Source organism: Aotus nancymaae, unplaced genomic scaffold (genome assembly GCF_030222135.1).
Source record: "Aotus nancymaae isolate 86718 unplaced genomic scaffold, 86718_ANA_hifiasm-v0.15.2.pri h1tg000075l, whole genome shotgun sequence".
NCBI lineage: Eukaryota > Metazoa > Chordata > Mammalia > Primates > Aotidae > Aotus > Aotus nancymaae.
In genome coordinates this window covers 3,867,907-3,888,004 of record NW_026988490.1, presented here as the reverse complement: position 1 = coordinate 3,888,004, position 20,098 = coordinate 3,867,907, and the positions used below count along the sequence as shown (strand labels likewise).

The following is a 20,098-nucleotide window of genomic DNA, read 5'->3' as shown; positions in this document are numbered from 1 at the left end:
GATCGACAGACTCTCCCACAGACACTGCCCCACCATGAGCAGATCCAGGGCAGCAGGGTAGAAATGGACTCTCTTCTAGGGTGGGAGTAGGGGAGTCTTCTGTGAAACATCAGTGGCCAATCAGCCCTCAGAAAGACTTCACTCCTGAGTCTGAGGGGTGAGCATAAGAGTGGCCGGAGCATTCACACAACATGCTTCATAACTGGACCAGTGAAGTGCTCAGCCACCATTAGAACTGCAAGGCACCCACCCCTCCCACCCCCTCGCTTCAGCATCTGCGAGGCCTCTACCAGGAGGTTCCTTGCTCTCAGGCCCCTCTGCTCCCTTCTCTGGGACAGCCAGGGTCCTACCTGCTCGTGGGGACACTTCGGCCTCTCCTCTGGGGTCCTGGTGTTGGGCTTGAAGCCTCTCTGGGGATCTCCGTGGTGCTTGGCCTTGGAAGGGAGGTTCACAGTGACTTGGCCCTCGCCTCGTGCCTGCTGGGGCCTTGCTGGCAAGGCAGGCCTCTGCAGAGTCCCCAGGCCCTGACTCAGGCCCATGCTCAGGGCTGGCCTCATTGGCGCTGGTGATGCTCACCATGCTCAGGCTCATCTTGATCTCGGCCACGATCTGGTCGATGTCACCCTCCTGGTCCTCCAGGTCCCCATCCCCACACCTTAGGCAATAGGGGGAGGTGCCAGTGTTCCCATTGGCCTCTGCCGGGTAGTAGTTCTGGTAGCCCTCTTTGCTGGGACAGTGGGGCCCATCTTCTTCTGGTCACGGGCCTCTAGGACGGAGGGCTCAAACTCCCGGATGGGCAGGTAGTGATCCAGGTAGTCCTGGCTGCCTTCAGCCCTGTGGCCCTGGGGGTGTGGGCCTGCCGAGTCCGTCCATTACTCCACTGATGGCCTCCTGGCACTCGTCGCCATCCACTGCATGCACGCTGTGTGGGCCAGGTACTCCTCTCCATTGCAGTCCATGCCCTCCAGGTAGCCGTCACCCTTGGGACAGTAGCGGACGTAGTAGGTGATGCCCTCTCCTCCTCCTCAGAAAGGTCCTCGTCATAGTGTCCTCCCTCCCTGGAGGTGTTGTTCACATAGTTGGAGCTGGAGTCCCCATCGGGGCTGTGGTTGTGGCACTCCTGTTCTTCGGGCATGGGGCTCTCTGGCCACAGGGCGGCCAGCTCCAGGCCCTCAGGTACATGGCCTCCAATGGCCGCTCCACGTCCTCGCTCTTGGGCTCCTGGCACTGCAGGACAGGGCCTGGTCTTGCCCTGTGGTCCAACATGCCGCTCCCCACATTCTCACACTTCTGGTGGGCCATGGTGGGCACTAACACAGTCGTCATCTCCCGGAGGCAATCACTGTAGAAAGGAACACTGGGAAGAATACACAGAACCACACAAAGCCTGGCCATGCACCAGGCCACTCTACCACCACGGCATCTCCCACCACGTTCTCCCACAGCAAGATGAAAAATGACAGCTAAAGGTTTTCATTGCAGCAATCTTTTTTTTTTTTTTTTTGAGACAGAGTCTCACTCTGTCACCCAGGCTGGAGTGCAGTGGCGTGATCTCGGCTCACTGCAACCTCCACCTCCCGGGTTCAAGCAATTCCCCTGCCTCAGCCTCCGAAGTAGCTGGGACTACAAGCTCGCATCATTACGCCTGGCTAATTTTTGCATTTTTTAAAGAGACGGGGTTTCACCATATTGGTCTGGCTGGTCTTGAACTCCTGACCTCGGAATCCACCTGCCTCAGCTTCTCAAAGTGGTGGGATTACAGAAGTGAGCCCCTGCACCCAGCTGGTAATCTTTTAAAAAACTGGAAACAACCAAAGTACCCATAAATAAGGGGATGGTTAAATAAATGAAAGAGTTCGTGTGCTCCAAGAGTTGATGGCGTTTTTAAAGAGGCAGGGCAACAGGCACTACAGTCAGGGATCTTAAAGTCCTGTTTTGGAGGGAAAATGGCAAGTGAGCTACACAGTCAGTGCACGTGTGTAGATCCCAGTTCCAGCTCCGTTAAGATGGCTAGAGAACACACACACACTCCCCAGCCCATACACGGACGTGAAGGCACACAGAAAGGGGGAACTCCCCAAAGGCTTGTCAGTCGTGTCCTCAGGGGAGGGGAGGGGAGGGGAGAAAGGTGGGAGCAGAGGGGCCATGCACATTTTACTTTATTGAAGATGTATGTACCGGTTGAGTTTTTTACCAAAACGCATTGATTATTCACCAGCATTATAATGAAACCCACTTGCGCATCTTTGAGGGTCTCTCTTCTAGCTGGGGAGATGTCAGACGTGAGACAAAATGTCCCGTGGGGAGGGAAGGAAGTAGAACTTCCCGCACCAGCCGCTGCTCTGGGCCTCAGGAGTGGTGGCAAACAGGCCAGTCTCCGCCAAGAAAACAGCCACTGGGGCCTCCCATGTGATTAGGACATGAGCACGCCACAGGGCACAGCCAGAGATACCCGAAACACAGGAGGTGGCGCTTACCCAGGAAGGGCGGGACCAGGGGACGTGCAAGCCAGGACAGCCGGTGGCGTGTAGACGAGCAGTATTAACTTGGGGAAAACTAAACCATTCAGTTTCACTCAAGCAGTCTGGATGCAAAATGAGTAGTTTGCATGCAAATGTGGGTGGTGCAAGACTGTGGTGTGTGTGTGACATACAGTGTGCGTGGTGTGGTAGGTCGGGAGTGTGTGGGGTGCGTACATGTGCATGCTGGTGAGGCATTCTGGAGAGTGTGGTGTGTGGAGTGTTCTGTGTACGGTCTGTGGTATGTGGTGTGTGATGTGAATGTGATATGTGTGTGTGGTGTGTGTGAAGTGTGATATAGTGTGGAAGGGTTGTGTGTGTATGTTTTCTATGCATGGTGTAGTTTTGTGGTGTGTGGTACATATGAGGTGTGTGTAACGTGTGTGGCTGTATGACGGGTGTGTGGTCTGTATGGGGTGTGTGGTGCCTATAAGATGTGTATGGTATATGTATGTATGACATTGTATGGTGCGTGTGGTATCTTTATAGTGTGAATAAGTTGTCTGTGTGGAATGTGCGGTGATGTAATATGTATGTGGAGTGTGGTGTGGTGTGTACGTGGTATTTATGAAGTGTGTGTGGCGTATATGAAATGCGTGGCCGGGCGCAGTGGCTCACGCCTGTAATCCCATCACTTTGGGAGGCCGTGGCGGGTGGATCACGAGATCAAGAGATTGAGACCATCCTGGTCAACATGGTGAAACCCCGTTTCTACTAAAAATACAAAAAATTAGCTGGGCATGGTAGCGCATGCCTGTAATCCCAGCTACTCAGGAGGTTGAGGCAGGAGAATTGCCCGAACCCAGGAGGCGGAGGTGGCGGTGAGCCGATATCGCGCCATTGCACTCCCGCCTGGGTAACAAGAGCGTAACGCCGTTTCAAAAAAATAAAAAGAAATGCGTATGGTGTGTGCATGTGGGGTATTATGTGGTGAGTGTGGTATGTGCGGTGTGTGTATATAAGCTGGGTGTGGTGGGTATCGGGTATATGCGTGGCGTCTGGTAACTGTGAACAGTGCGTGGTGTGTATGAAGTATGTGTGTGGTGTTTGCAAGGTGGACGTGGTATGTGTGTGCTGTATATGGCGTGTGTGGGGGTTTTATGTGTGGTGTGTGACAGTGTATGAAGTACGTGTGTACCATGTGTGTGGTGTATATGGGTTGAATGTGTGGAGTGTGGGAGGTGAGCATGGTGTATCTGTAGTGTCTGGTGTGTATGGGGTATGTGTGTAAGGTTGGTATGATATGTATGTGGTGTGTGTGTAGTGTATATAAGTTAAGGGTGTGGTGTGTGTGAGGTGCGTATGATGTACATGTGGTATGTGGTATGTGTGAGGTGGTTATGGTATTTCTATGGTGTATATGGGGTGTTTGTGAGGTAGGTGTGTGAGGTGGGTATGATATGTGTGTGGTGTGTGTGTAGTGTATAAGAGTTAAGTGTGTTGTGTGTGTGAGGTGGGTATGATGTGTGTGGTGTATATGGGTTAAGTGTGTGTCGTGTCTGAGGTGGGTATGATGTGTGTGTGGCGTGTGAGGTGGGTATGATATGTGTGTGGTGTGTGTGGTGTATATGGGTATGTGTGGTGTCTGTGAGGTGGATATGATACGTGTGGTGTACATGGGTATGTGTGGTGCGTGAGGTGGGTATGATATGTGTGTGGTGTGTGTGTAGTGTATATGGGTGTGTGTGAGGTGGGTGTGTATAATGCATATAGGTTAAGTGTGTGGTGTGTGTGAGGTGGGCATGGTATATATGTGGTGTGTGGTGTGTGAAAGGTGGGTATATTATGTGTGTGGTGTGTGTGAGGGGGATATGATATGTGCGTAGTGTGTGTGTGGTGTATATGGGTGAAATGTGTGGGATGTGTGAGGTGGGCATGGTGTATACGTGGTGTGTAGCGTGTGAGGTGGGTATGTCTGTTGTGTGTGGTGTGTATGGGGTATGTGTGTGGTGTGTGTAAGTTGGGTATGATACGTGCCTGGGGTGTGAGATGGGTATGATATGTGTGTATTGTGTGTGAGGTGGGTATAGTATGTCTGTGGTGTATGTGGGCAAAATTTGTGGGGTGTGGAGGTGGGCATGTTGTGTATGCAGTGTGTGGTGTGTGAGGTGGGTGTGATATGTGTTGTGTGGTGTATATGAGTTAAGTGTGTGGGGTGTGTGACGTTGGTATGATAAGTGTGGTGTGTGTGGGGTATGTGTGTGAGGTGGGTATAGTATGTGTGTGGTGTGTGTGTGCTGTATATGGGTTAAGTGTGTGGGGTATGTGATGTGGGCGTGGTTATACGTGGTGTTTAGTGTGTGAGGTGTGTATGTGTGTTGTGTGTGGTGTGCATGGGGTATGTGTGTGGTGTGTGTGAGGTGGGTATGACGTGCGTGGTGTGTATAAGATATGCGTGTGGTGTGTGTGAGGTGGGCATAGTATGTGTGTGGTGTATGCTGTATATGGGTTAAGTGTGTGGGGTGTGTGAGGTGGGCATGGTATATATGTAGTAGTATGAGGTGTGTGAGGTGGGTATATGTCTGTCGTGTGTGGTGTGTATGTGGTGTGTGTGGTGTGTGTGAGGTGGGCATGGTATATATGTAGCAGTATGTGGTGTGTGTGAGGTGGGTAAGATGTGTGTTGTGTGTCGTGTGTACGTGGTGTGTGTGAGGTGGGCATGATATATATGTAGTAGTACGTGGTGTGTGTGAGGCGGGTATGATGTGTGTTGTGTGTGGTGTGTATGTGGTGTGTGTGGTGTGTGTGAGGTGGGCATGGTATACACGTAGTAGAATGTGGTGTGTGAGGTGGGCATGGTATTATGTAGCAGTATGTGGTGTTTGTGAGGTGGGTATGATGTGTGGTGTGTATCTGCTGTGTGTGGTGTGTGTGAATTGGGCATGGTATATATGTAGTAGTATGTGATGTGTGAGGTGGGTATGATATGTGTGTTGTGTGGGGTGTGTATGGGGTGAGCGTGGTGTGTGAAGTTGGCATGGCATATATGTAACAGTATGTGGCGTGTGAGGTGGGAATGATATGTGTGTTTTGTGTGGTGTGTACGGGGTGTGTGTGTGTGTGAGGTGGGCATGGTATGTGTGTGGTGCGTGCACATGTGTGCAGTGTGTGTGTGGTGGCAGGGCATCCTTGAGGGTGAGTGTGAGCAATATACTGTGTATGGTATATGGTTGTGGTGTATGTGATGCATGTCTGGTATGTGTGGAGTGTGATGTAGTGTGGAAGGGTTGAGTGTGTATGTTTCGTGTGCATGGTGTAGTGAGTACGGTGTACTGTGTGGTATACATGGGCTGTGTGTGGTGTGTATGGGGTGTGTGTGGTGTGTATTAGGTGTGTATGGCATATTTATGTATGATATGTGGTGTGTGTGGTATCTGTGTAGTGTGAATAAGTTGTCTGTGTAGACGGTGATGTGCTGTATGGATGATGTAACATATATGTGGAGTGCGGTGTGCTGTGTGTGTGAAATTTATGAAGTGTGTAAGGCGTGCGGCGTGTATAGGATGTGGTGTTTACAAAATCTGTATGGTGTGTACGTATGGTATCACGTGGCGTGTATGGTGTGCATGAGGTATATCTGTGGTGTGTAGTATGTGTGGAGAGGGCATGGCTCCAAAGCCTCCCGGCTCAAACCCTGCAGTGGCCCCAGCCCCAGGACACAGGACACAGTCCGAGCTCTTCACTCTGTTCGCAAGGCCACGGAGGCCTGCGAGTCCTGCTCTCCTCCACCCCGTCTCTTCTCCCCAGCCCTCTTTCCATGTTTAGAGACCGGGGGAAGAGGCCACCCACTCCATGCCTCATTTTACCCTGTGCAAGCTGCTCTCTCTGCCTGGAACCACCCCCACCCCCAGGCCATGACCCCCTTTCTCCAGGACAGCCTCTACTCCTGCAGCCTACGCACACAATCGCTTCTTCCTGGGACTTTGCCGGGCCCTCTGCTCTGACCTCGTGGGCTGTCCTCCTTGGGCTCCAGCATCAAACCGCAGATCGCGGAATCCTCCAGGGCAGGAGCTGTGCCTGTCATTAGTCTATCCTCTGCCCCTGCTGAGCCTGGCACATGGCAGAGGAGAGACGGGTGCTGTGGAGAAAACCGCTCCACAGGCCAAGCGCACAACCTGTGGGGCTCCAGAAGACCCTGACTTCAGACCAATAAAGCCTCAGGTGGAGGACTTCGCTCCTAATCCGATGATAAGGTCTGAAAATCTGAGCCAGCGTGGGCTTGCCTTTGCTCCTACAACTGTGTTTACTAGCAGACTGTGAGCCCCACACTCTTTCAAAAAGCAGGACACTTGTTTAAAGGGAGTCTTAGTTCATTCAGGGTACTCCCACAAAGTACCATAAACTGGGTAGCTTATAAACGACAGAAACTGACTTTTCTCAGTTCAGGAGGCTGGGAAGTCCAAGACCAGAGAGGCAGCAGATTCCATGCCTGGTGAGTACCCACGTGACGGCTCAGAGATGGCACCTTCTCACTCCGTCCTCACATGGTGGAAGGCGGGAGGATCTCTCTGCAGCCTCTTTTAAAAGGGTATTGATCCCATCATGAGGGCTCCACCATCAGGACCTGATCACCCACTGCTATAGTTGGAATGTGCCCCCCGAAGTTCGTGTGTTGAAAACTTAATCCCCAATCAACAATGTGGAGAAGTGAGACCTTTAAGAGGTGATTAGGTCCTACAAGCTCCACCCTCGTGAATGTATTAATGCCATTATCTCGAGAGTGGGTTAGTCATTGAGGAGCAGGTTCCTAATAAAACAATGAGTTCGGCCCCCTTCCTTTTCTCACTGGCTGTATGATGCCTTCCACCATGGCAGGATGCAGCAAGAAGGCCCTCAGCAGATTCAACCCTCAATCTTGGCCTTCCCAGCCTCTAGAACCATGAGCCAAATAACGCTCTGTTCATTATAAATTACCCAATCTGGGCTGGGCACGGTGGCTCACGCCTGTAATCCTAGCACTTTGGGAGACTGAGGCAGGCAGATCACGAGGTCAAGAGATTAAGACTATCCTGGCCAACATGGTGAAACGCTGTCTCTACTAAAAAAAAATATGTATATATACAAACATTAGCCAGGCGTGGTGGTGAGCACTTGCAGTGCCAGCTACTCGGGAGGCTGCGGTGGAAGAATCACTTGAACTATGAGGTAGAGGTTGCAGTGACCAAGATTGCGCCACTGCACTCCAGACTGGTGTCAGAGCGAGACTCCGTCTCAAAAAAAAAAAAAAATTACCCAATCTGTGGTATTCTGTTACAGCAGCAGAATATAGATTAAGACACCTCCCTAAGGCCCCACCTCCTTGGGGATAAGAATTCCAAAGGCCCCATCATCTTGGGGATGAGAATTCCAACATACAGATTTGGCAGAACACAAGCATCACATCACAGCTAAGAACCCCTCATTTTCATTCCCTCTGCGGCCACAATGGGATCTGGCTTTAAACAATCTACTACCACAACAGGTGGCACTGGCCACTAAGGCCACACAGGTCACTTCTGTTGGCGAGATGGGACCAACCCTCTGGGGGGCTGTCCACCATCTTCACCATCAGGAACCCTGGCTGTCCTGCCACAGGCCCTGCAGGAGGCTAAGCCACCCTGGACGTTGCTTTTACTGCCCTGGTGGATAAAGAGCGCGGCATAGCCCACGGGTATCTCTGAGCCTGCAGCACCAGGCCTGCCTGCATGTCGCATCCTGCACGGGCTCAGAGGGGAGGGTCTCTAAGCACCTGAGGCTGTGCTCCAGGGAGGGCTGCCTTCTGGGTATTAAACCCTACCCACTTCAAGGGATGGGCACCTCATGGCACCTACATCCAGGATTCCTAGGTGTGGAGTCTGCACTTGCACTAGGGTACGGAAGCCAGCACCTCATGCTGTGGGCTGCAGAGGCGCCTCAGGCGTCCCCTGCAGCTCTCCAGGGTTCGGAAAACCCGCTCCTTGGTGAATGTCAACCTCTCTTCTGCCAGCGTGAGTGTCTGCTCTACCCTGTCACTCCTCCTACCCCCGATCTCACTGGCTGGTTCCCTTCCCCTCCCAAGGACATCCTACCAGAAGCAGAGACAGTGATTCTGACACCAGGTCAGTCTAGGTAACTGTGGCCCCTGTGGCCATATTCCCTGGGATGGACAGCACAGAAAGGAGGGCTGGTCTCAGCTGCAGCCACGCCCAGACCCAGCTGGGAGGGCCACGTGCTGTGGAAGCTGTGCTGGATGCCCCTCTGCCAGGCTGAGGCTCACCCACAGGGACCTTTCTCCACTTGAACGTCTGTGCATTGTAATATGACTTCCCAAACTATTACTCTGCAATTATTTCCAAAGACTGAAATGACATCTCCAAATACATACAATTAAGACTAAAATTGTAATTTTAAATTACTGCTAATTTAAATAAACCTAAAACGTTCCTCTCTCTAAGCCAAACGCACGCAATAACATCCCAATTAACCCTTGGGTACTGCCAAACTCCTGCAAACGACCACTTTGGACCCTGAGAGGGAGAAACAACTCCTGAACTCTGTGGAGCCTGGCAACAGACTCTGGAAATGGCCATGATCTTCCACCTGTGCAAAGCCAGCTGCCTCCCCGGCCGGGCCCTGCAAGCGGCGCTGCGTTGCTGAAAGGGCGGTGGATGACTTGGGCCCGTGGTGGCACCAGCACCAGGTCCCAGTAAACAAAGCACAAGGATGCAAGGTCATCCCTTGTCAGCCCCACTTTGCTAGGGGATGGGGCACAGGAGGCAGTGGCACGAGATTCCCTCTGAGTCTCGGCGGCTTTAGCTGGCTCTGGAACCTCTTCATAGCCTCCTGTCCCCAGGCCCCCACTAAGGTGCGCGAGCTACAGGGGACCAATTCGAGTAGTCTCTCGCCAGAGGCCACTGGCAGCAGGAGGAGATGTTCATGGAAGCTGTCCTGCTGCCCTGAGGGCCAGGAGAGCTGACAAGCACGCCTACATCCCACATCAACAAATGCTCCCAGCTCCCCACCCCAGCACGGTTTCTGCCTTACAGGGCACCAGGAGAGGAGCAGGGACTTTCTGTGGAGGGCTGTGCCCCATGGAGGGGGCTGGGGAAGTGGCTTCATCTTGAGTCCCAAACAGGGCTTCCAGCTGACCCACAGGAGGGCTGCACTGAGTCCCCGATGTCTGGGGGAGGGGGGCCAACACCTGGGTCTCCTGAGAATTCCAGAGGCAAGAGGCCATGACCAGACCCACCTCACAAGGGAAGAGGAGGAGCTACCCAAGGAGGAGCTGCCTGCTGCTCACACAGTGTGGGACCACCCGGGGGGCCACCTTGAAGGAACACAGCCCTCCCACCAGTGTGGGGCCAGTCCAGGGCCGCCTTGAAAACAGCCCAGGAGCACTCCCTCGGGACACAGGGGAGGTCGGGGAGCACTTGAGAGCATCAGCCCAGCGAGGCCTCCCCCAGGTTGCAGGGATGAGCTGCAAGTTGCCAGCAAGGGCATCTCTGAGAAACCCACCCGAGGGTCCCCAGAGACAGGAGGTCCAAATGAAACATCTGCTGGACCCTGGAAGTGCCACCCAGCCCATTCGTGGAGAGACTGCCCTCTCCCCAGGCACTCCATCCCTGGGGGCGCTCCCCGGCCAGCAAAAACAGAGGCACAGGAAGACAGAAGGGGACACACGGCCCTCCCACCCCGGTCAGCTCCAAGACAGGTCAGACTCCAGCCAGGTGGGAGAAGCTCCAAAGAGTCTATAATTACTCCTTTTCTTGGCTGCTGGGACTGAAAGTAACCAAAGAAACTTTGATTGTCTTAGAATGACAGAAAGTTCCAGAGCCTGTCTGGAATGTCAATTTAAGCAGAAAAAGAGCCCACCCCCAGGGCTGGCTCAGAGGGACAGTGAAGGTCAAGGTACTCATTTCTATCCTACTCCCATTGTGGAGAACTCGGCACTCACCCGGATGGACCTTATGGGATTCTAAGGGGGAAGTCAAGCCAGAAACTGGGCCTTCTTCAGGAAACAGCCCCAGCAGCAGCAGGGACCACCACGATGCACCTCTACCCAACCATTCCCACACATACAGCTGGGGGCTGGAAGGTTAGGGGGCTGCACTGTCAGGGAGGGATGGGAGACATAGGCTTTGCCCCCCTTCCACCTCACCAACTCAGTTACTTCCACATTTTTCCACCTTGTTTTTACAGAGCTGTGAACGGGCCAGTTTTACCCTCTAGGTAAATAACTGCTCAAGAGCTTTGATGATGGGCAGAAGCAACCTTTCCTTTAGTAGGTGGGCGGCAGATCTGTGCTTCCTCATACAAGAACTGTGGTCTTTAGGAATACATATTCTCCCTCCCCTTAACGGAATTAGGAAAATAATATTTTTTACACTTGCAATTAAAAGTGGAACAGATGGAGATGGTTTAGAAATCTGCTCATGAGAACTGATGCTGGCAGTGGGACCATCAACAAGACATGGAGAATGGGGGTAAACTGGCTTTTTGCAATGTGCACACAAGTTCCACTACTGCAATCTCAAAAACCAAGTACTGGGGATGTAGGACAGGTGAGGACAGAAGGTTCAGCCACAGGAAGAGGACAGAACAACTGGCAACGCAGAAGTGACCACAGAAAAGCCCTGTTTCTTCTGTGTCGACTGGGCCAACCTGCTGCTCCAGGGAAGCCTGGGCGCCAGCACTACACAGAGTGCCATGCTAAAGACAGCCCATCAGCTCCCCGTGACAGGCGGGAAGGGCTGCACCCCTGGATCTGAGCAGTCGCTCCTCTGTTTGTTGAGGACATCTGGGAGTCACCCATTGGCAGCCTCACTCACCTGTGTCTCAAATTCACTGAAACCACAAGCAAGAGGAATCCTGCAGATTAGCAGCCACCCATAGCCAGGTGGCTTGGCCTCCTCATTTATCCCTTCTGGTGGATTCATTCAGAGGGTGCCAGGCCGTCTTGTGGGTGCAAGGATGAGAGGGAACACTGACGCCACTTCCCTGGAGCTTACGCTCTAATTAGGAAGACGGATGACAACTGAGTAAACCATCAAATAACACACACGATTCCAGGTGGGAGTGAGAGTCAGGAAAATCATAAAAATATGTTCTCAGGCTACAGTGGAATTAACATCAGTAATAGGAAGGTGGGTTTCAGTGGTGAATTCCACCAAACATTTAAGGGAGAAATTATACCAATTCTTCATAACCTATTCCAGAAATTGGAAGAAAATGCAACACTTCCTAACTAATTTTATGAAGCTAGAATTATCCTAACATCAGAACCAAAGGAATTATAAGAAAACGACATATTACTACCTCTCAGGAGCAAACAACTTAAAAATCCACCACAAATTATTAGCAAATCAAATCTAATAATGTTTAAAAAGAATTATACACTATAACCAAGTGGCATTTTTTCCAAGGTTGCAATGTTGGTTCAACATTAGAAAAATCAATGGATATAATCCACCACATCAACAGACTAGAGAGAAAAAATCCTACGATCAGATCAACTGATGCAGAAAAAGCATCTGACAAGCACCCAACACCCACTTCTGATTAAAAACCACTCACTAAATTAGGCAGAGGCCATCCTCAGCTTGATAAAGAACGTCTACAAAAACACCTACGCAGGAAATGCCAATAAACAGTCAGATCCCACTTCACACCCAGTAGGCTGGCCGTAACGAAACAAAGAAACAAAAAAACAGAAACTAACAAGGGTTGGCCAGGATGGGAAAACGGAGAACCCTCTTAGCTGCTGCTGGGAATATGTAAAATGGTGCAGCTGAAGGGGAAAATGTTTGGCAGTTCCTCAAAATGTTAAAACACAGAGTTACCACATGAGGAAACAATTCCACTCCTAAACACATACACACAAGAGTCAAAACAGGTACTGAAACAAACACTGTCCACACATGCTCGCAGCAGCATGACTCCTGACAGCCAACAGGTGGAAACAACCCAAACTCATCAACTGAGGGCACAGACGAAAGTGGTGTCTGGGCAGAATGGAATACTGCTCAGCCCTAAAAAGGACGGAAGTTCGGGTACGTGCCGCAACAGGGATGATCCGTGTAAACTTTATGCCAAGTCAAAGCAGCCAGAAAGAAAAGGCTAAAAATTACATGATTTCTAATTTACAGGAAACATCCAGAATAGGTAAACCCATGAAGACAGAAAGCAGACTGGGGTTACCAGAGACTGGGGAGGGGTGCTGGGGAGTGACTGCTTAATGGAGCATTTCCCTCTGGGATGATGAAAATGTGTGGGAACAAGACACAGATGGTGTGTGCCCAACGCTGCAAATGCACTACGTGTTACTGAATGACACACTTTCAAATGGTTAATGGCTAATGTTATATGAATTTTACCTAAAATTTTTCAAAGCACCTACAGACAACATCATATCTAATGGTGAGAAACTGGCCACTTTCCTCCTGAGGCTGAGAACAAGGAAGGGAGAGGGAAAGCAACAGCACCAGGGCTGCCGGGCACTCGGGAAGGCGAGGGCGGAAGCCCCGTGTTGGGTCTGTCGTTGTGGGGCCTGTCACAGCAGGGTGACAGGGCGGGAAGCCCACTAGAGCAGGCTTAAGGGTGGCCAGGCTGACTGCTGGCTTTTAGAGGTGGGGGCACAGCCTTTCTGCATCTTCTCTTGAAATCACTCAAAACCAACACAGAGAATGAGAAATGACAACTGCACCTGCCAATCTGGCCAGACCAAGTGCTGAGGCCACATAGGGATGAGGACTCCTGGGGAAGAGGGGGAGGCAGAGAAGCCTCTTCATGTCCAGCCTCACAGTTCACCTCTAAAACCCCAAAAGGCCCAAGCGCTGAGACACCAGCACGGAAAGGGAGTGAGGCAGGAAGCAGGGGCAGGGGCAGTCAGACCCCTAGCCACTCCGAGGAGGACACCCTGACCCCTGAGCAGGGATATCCTGGTGAAAGGGCACCACAGGTTCCATATGACAGGAGGGTGGGAAACACGGTGACACCAGTGAGCAGCTGCCTGCTGAGCGGTGATGCCCCTCCCCCACCCAAACCTACCACAGACAGCGCCCACCCCCAGGGCAGGAGGCTGGAGAAATGGAACTCTCTCAGCTCTGGGGATGCTTGTTCCTGCCTCATGAGGCAGCCTGTCCTGACTGATACCCTACACGCTGCGTAAGGATTCACCTAATGATGATATAACTCTATACATTAGAGTCAGGGTTAGGGTTAGATGGAGCAGCTCTCAGGAGGGAAATCTATGAGTTAAACCATCTTGACCACACAGGGGACTAAGAAATAGCAGCATGCCCATATTCTTTACAAATGTGGAGATAAATCCAGAGGACAAAGCGACAAGAGCTTGGAGTGGTGGCCTATCGGAGTGGGCAGGGCGGGGGCTGTGGGGAGATGGTGTGGGAGACCAGGGGCCTGCTATTTTTTTCATAAACCTTATAAAACTCTTTGACGTCTTAAAATATGCCTATGGACCATACTGACAACATAAACACTATGTCAGAAAAAGTAGACCAAGCCTTTGCGGTGTGAAGGGGGCGAGGGTGGGTGGTCTGGGTAAGTATCCCAAGGCACAAGCCCATCCTAGCTGCCTGGTTTCCCCTGCATCCTGCACAGGGCGTGGTGTGGTGACAGAGGCGTGGCTGAGGTTCTGAATTCCAGTTCTACCACGTGAGCAACAACCTCAGTTTCCTCACCCCTAGGAACCATTAGGAGAGTGACCATGGCTTCCTCAGCACAATGCATGGCACGTGTGGGATACGTCCTGCTGTCCCTGCTTCTGAGGTCTCACCTAATACCTGAAGGAGCTGGAGTGCTCTGGGTTGAGAAGCAGGAGCAGGACAGGTTGGGCAGGTCAGGACGTCCCCTAAGACAGGGTGCGGAGCAGGATGGCGCCGAGCCAGCTCCTGGGAACAGGGTCTGGTTACAGATCAGAAACGTGGGGAAGCCAGTAGGAGCAGGGTCATCGGGGAGAGCAGCGTGTCGGAACAGGCAGCTGGAACACAGCTCAGAAGGCCCACTAAATGACAGAGCACGGCTGTGACACAGCTGTGGCCCCACTGTGCACTGCACCCAGGTATTCCGCTGGGCGCGGGGCTCCTGCAGGACAATCGCCGGCTGTGGAAGATGCTCCCATCTCTGCGGGAGGGGGCTGAGCTGCTCCCAAGACCAGACCCCGCAGGGAGCTCAAGAATGGGCCCTGCCCCTCGAGGAGGCTTGTCAGGGGTTGAATTACGTCTGCCCCAATCCCCAGCTCCTGTGTCTGGAACCTTGTTTGGAAATAAGGTCTCTGCAGATAATCAAGTTAAAATGAGATCCTTAGTGTAGACCTTCATCCAATATGACTGGTGTCTTTACTAAAAAGGGGAAATTTGGATACACAGATAGAGACACAGGGAGATGGTCATGCCAAGCTTAGAACTGTGCTACCAGGTCAGTGTGGTGGTCTGTAATCCCAACACTGTGGGAGTTCGAGGCAGGAGGATCGCCTGAGGTCAGGAGTTCAAGACCATCCTGGCCAACACAGTGAAACCCAGTCTCTACTAAAAGTACGAAAATTAGCTGGGTGTGGTGGCGGGTAGCTGTAGTCCCAGCTACTTGGGAGGCTGAGGCAGGAGAATTTCTTGATCCCAGGAGGTGGAGGTTGCAGTGAGATGGCGCCACTGCACTCCAGCCTGTCGACAGACACAGGGACTCTGTCTTAAAAAAAAAAAAAAAAAAAAAAAAACTTCCCCAGGAAACTAACCCAGGCCTGGTCGCTAGCACTGCCCAGCAGATGACGGCCCTGAGGTCCCAACTGTGCAGGACATAGCCAGAGTGTCTTGCATAATCGCCTTGTGGGGACTAACTGTGGTGACCACCGCTGTCTCTGGCTGCCCGGCTGCTGCCCCTGGGGTGGGCCCTGCTCACATGGCGATGCCTGGGACTGGCCACTTGGGTCAAGGCGAGCAGCCTGGGGTACAGAATTTAAGAATTGTTATTGCCAGGTCAGGCGGAAAGAGCCTGCCCACTTCCTGCTGGCCCCTCCTCCTGGGCCCTGGGAAGAACTGACCACCAGGATGCCCGGGCCCATCTGCACCCCATGGGGAAGGGAGGCTGCCCAAGGAAGCAGCACAGCTCTGCTGGAGGACAGAGGCACTTAGTGCAGCTGGGAGAAGAGACCTGGGGAGTCCCAGGGACCGGATCTCAGAGTCAGACTGACGTGGTCACAGGAAATGCACGGTCTTCTCCTGGCAAGTGGTCCCCTACAAATGCCTGTTCTTCCTCTTTCACCTCGAAATGAATGTAAGTTTGTAAAAGCACGGAGCAAAAATATTTAGCGTAGCTGTGTTTAAGCTTTTGTGCAAGAAAGGTGAGGCCATGGTGGCTGTAACTCTTTCCTATAGCCCCCAGTTAGCACATCAGCCCAGACTCATGCACAAATGCCACATCAAGAGCGGTGGTGACCGTGATGGGCTCTACTCACTCGGAATCCCCAGGCACAAGAAGAGGTTCACCCCGTCCGTCCATGGGACAGTCTTGACCTCTTGCTGGTTTGTCCACAGGAGATTTGGCAATGCGTAAATATTCAGGGCACTGTAAAGAACAAGAGCACAAATGAATGAAGTGTGAATCAGCTGAGAAAGGAAACCGCTGATTCACCCACAGAGGGGCGGTCATAGGTGGCAATGATGGGCCACACGCTGCGGGGTGAACAGCTCCCTCCCCAGAACCTCTAGAGCAGCTGGAACTCCAAGGATCTCCAGAGCGGTCCAACGTCTGAAAAACCAAGAGTCACAGGCTGACTGTGATTCTCCCCATGTCTTCAAGTGAACCCTCGTGTTTATTCCCAGAGGTCAGTGAGTACGGACAACTAATGCTTTGGGGCCACGGGCGGCAGGGCTGCGTGCTAGGCTCGTGGGGAATGCATTTTTCAAGCCCTTTTGTAGGAAGATAAGAGAAATATGATGCCATTAATATTTCAGGTTTCATTTGCTCTGACAGGAAATGAAACACATTCATCAAGGTTCTCTTCCCAACTTGTTTTTTCAAGTTACAAAATGCTGCATGAGATACAGAGCTTGTGGAATTTGGGTTATTGATCTTAAAATAGTGCATGCCACACCTAGCAGGCTGGGGGATGTTCTACCAAACACACTAAACAAACCCCTTGCAGAGAAAGGGTCATGGTGCCCACGTGCTGTGCCCAGAGGAGCCATCAGATTAGCAAGTGACACTGTTTCTCCTTGAGATGCAGGTGATCATCAGTGCTCAGCCAGCAAGCACCCCTTACCGATCAGCGCCATCTGCCTGGACTTCGCACAGAACTGAGGTGCAGAGACAGACACCTTGGTTCATGTCCCAGCTCTGCCACTGACATGCTGAGACTGTGTAACCTGCCTGTGCCTCAGTTTCCTTACCATAAAGAATGATAAGAGCACTGATATGGGGGTTCAGGCCCCAGCGCCAGCACCTGCGCCCAACCCCTCACCATCATCTTTCTACCACGTCAAACGAGGGAGCTGACATCCATTCCTTACGAGGTTCCTCCGGCTTTAACATCCGCAGCTGCTGCCTTCCGACTTGCTACTTCCTCTAATCTGTTGCCTGCCCGGGAGCAGGCCACCCAGCTGGAGGTCTCCTAAACCCCAACATTTATTCCCACACCATGGGGCCACTCTGATACTGAAGCACAAGAGGGAGTACTGTCCATCTGGTGGAAACCCAGCCCAAACCCCACCTGCCTGCCCCCACCGTGGTGTGGGCATGAGGGGCACACCGAGAGCCGGGGACTCTAAAGGGTCCCATGGGGGCACAGTGCTGCATGACAAGGCCACTGCCTCCAAGCCACAGTGTGCAAAGCACCTGACGTCCTGGGCCTAGACCCTGCCCATGGCTGCCTGGCCCATCACACACCACATCCCTGTGCCATCTGTGCCTCACCTCTTCTGTGCCCATGTGGGAAGCTTTTTGTTGCTGTTGTTCCTCTAGAATCTTCCTAGCAAACTCCTATTCATTCTTCAAACCCCAGGTGGTGCAGGCATCCCTGAATTCTGGGGGTAATCACACTTTTCTCAGCCCTGTCTTCTTTCAGTCCTCACCACCATGCATGACCACTTCTCCCACTTCCTCGCAGGCTCCTACCTGGCCCCGAGAGGGCACACAGTTCATAGGCTGGACGTGACGCTGCTGGCCAGCAGACCCTCAAATGCAGCCTTGAAGAAGGAAGATAAATGCAAGCAACTGCCAAGGCTGGGCAAGGGCCTCTGGTGGGTGAGGAGGGAGCGTCGGGCTGGGGGTCAAAGATACCGGGCTACAGAGGAAGGAAACAGCCACAGAACAGGCCACTGATGCCACACAGAGCACCGACAGCCATGCTCAAGCCCGTTCTTATCCCACGGACAAACGGGGCCAGCAGATGCTTCTGACTGTGGAGGGGATTATCACATCAATATGAAGCAGGATGATCTGGGGGAGCAGGGCTCATCTGGGAGTCCCCAGAAAGGAAATGCAGAGGTTGCCCCGAGGGCCGAACGTGCACAGCCCCTCTGGGACAAGCGAGCTGGCTGCAGGACGCTCACCAGTTCCCTGCTGCAGGGTGTGCTGATGAAGCTGTTCAGGAGACGTGCACAGGGAAAAGAGCTCGCCCCTGACCTCTGCCTGCTCTGGGAAGAGCCAGGCCTGCATCCCGAGCCAGAGAAAGCCTGGCCTGCCCCGCTGTGCCGAGAGCCGCACCGGCCCCACACCACACTGCAAAACCACCGGGACCTGCCACAGGGCTGCAGGCTGCCACCTGCGGCATGCACCTGAGGCTAAGCACACAGCCGGTTTGACCAGGAGCAGAGGTGCAGCCGCCTGGGAACGAGGGAGTCAGCAGTTGTTCATTCTCCCTCCACTCCACAACCACGGGTGGGGCTCGGGCTCCTGGCTCTGTGCGTGCCGCAGTGCCCTGCAGGGCAAATGTGGCATCCTGCCTCCCTCCCTTGGCTCAGCCTCTCTCCTGGTCCACCCAGGTACAAGGTTCGCAGCGAAGTGCAGAACGCTCCAACGACTCTCAGATAATCCCCACCATGAACTGGCAAGCGTGGGGATTATCCCCACCATGAACCTGCCTAGCCTGGCAGTGAGCGGGCGGGACAGAAACACTCAATGACCTGGGTAACAACCCCACGCAGGCCACCAAGTGACCAGTCGCCTGCTCTTCAGCCGCCACGGTGACACCAGGACCAGCAGCAGCCTCTGAAGCAAGCCCCCTCCAACTGGGATCCTGCATAGGCCCCACTGCATCCCCACACACCCACTACCATCCCCGCCACACCCACACCCATCAGGCACTCCTTTAACATACATCCCGCCACAGTGCTCCCACAGTGATGCGGGCACCAGGGGCGACAGGAGGGAAGGCTGGTGGAGAGGAGCAGCGAGACCATCCGGCTCGCCTCGCACACCTGGGAGTCCTACCCCCACTGAGGACAGGGACTCGGGGCCTGGAGGGGCCGCAGCGCATCAAGGCTGCTCCTGTGTCCCTCTCCCTTCAGGAGTGAGCCACGTCTCCTTCCCTGAGTTCTCCCCGTGTGCCAGTTGGCGAGGTGGTCATTCCAAAATAAAGAAGGGGCTTGGCTACCGAGGACAGTGGCCTGGGTTGGGACCCGGCTCTGCCACTGCCTGGCTCTGTGGCGCCAGGAACGCCTCTTCACCTCCCTGTGCCTCTTCTCTCACCCACAGAAAGGAGACGACCATGGCCCAACGCAGGCAACGCTGCAAAACCCAAGGAACCCGCCTGGGCCTGCAGCCCTTCCCGCAGAACCTGTGCCTCCCAAGCACTCAGCAAACACTCACACTGATTCTAATCCCAATCTGGGCAGAATCCTCAGGGACCAATTGGGGGCGGCTTCCTTGCCCCATGGTGGCATCTAAATAGCAGGCAGCTGTGCTGGGGTAGGCAGGTGAAAGGAGCAAGGGAGGGTGCTGAGACCAGAGGGGGCAGAAGGCGGGGGGCAGGATGCAGTGAGTGCCGCTCCCCAGAGACCCCAGCACCCCTGCTCCACACCACGGGAAGCCAGGGTGCAAAAGGATGTGACAAAATGGTCTTCCCAAAACGGGAGTCAGCTAGTCAGACAAAAAGCAACTAACGAGCTACTAAAACAAAGACGTGCTAGCCGGGTCATTCCACATTTGTCAAAATCCGTAAAATATACAACATGAAGAGTCAACCCTAACATGTTTTAACTATGGACTCAAGTTAATAATAATACTGGCTCTTATTACAGGGTGCGGTGGCTCACACACACCTGTAATCCCAGCACTGTGGGAGGCCAAGGCGGGTGGATCACAAGGTCAGGAGATCGAGACCATCCTAGCTAACATGATGAAACCCTGTCTTACTTAAAATACAAAAAAAAACATTAGCCAGGTGTAGTGGCACAGGCCTGTAGTCCCAGTTACTCGGGAAGCTGAGGCAGGAGGCTTGCTTGATCCTGGGAGGCGGAGGTTGCGGTGAGCCAAGATGGCACCACTGCACTCCAGCCTGGGCAACAGAGCAAGAATCCATCTCAAAAATAATAATACTGGCTCATCAATGATATTGAACATACCACACCAATGTAAGATGTTAATAATAAGGAAACGGGAAATGGGGT

At 53.0% G+C, this 20,098-nt stretch overlaps 1 pseudogene; it reads right to left on the bottom strand.

The window, feature by feature from the left end:
* Positions 1-18: 18 nt before the first annotated feature.
* Positions 19-17,576, bottom strand: LOC135271088 (amyloid-beta A4 precursor protein-binding family A member 2-like; annotated as a pseudogene).
* Between the last annotated feature and the right edge of the window lie 2,522 nt (positions 17,577-20,098).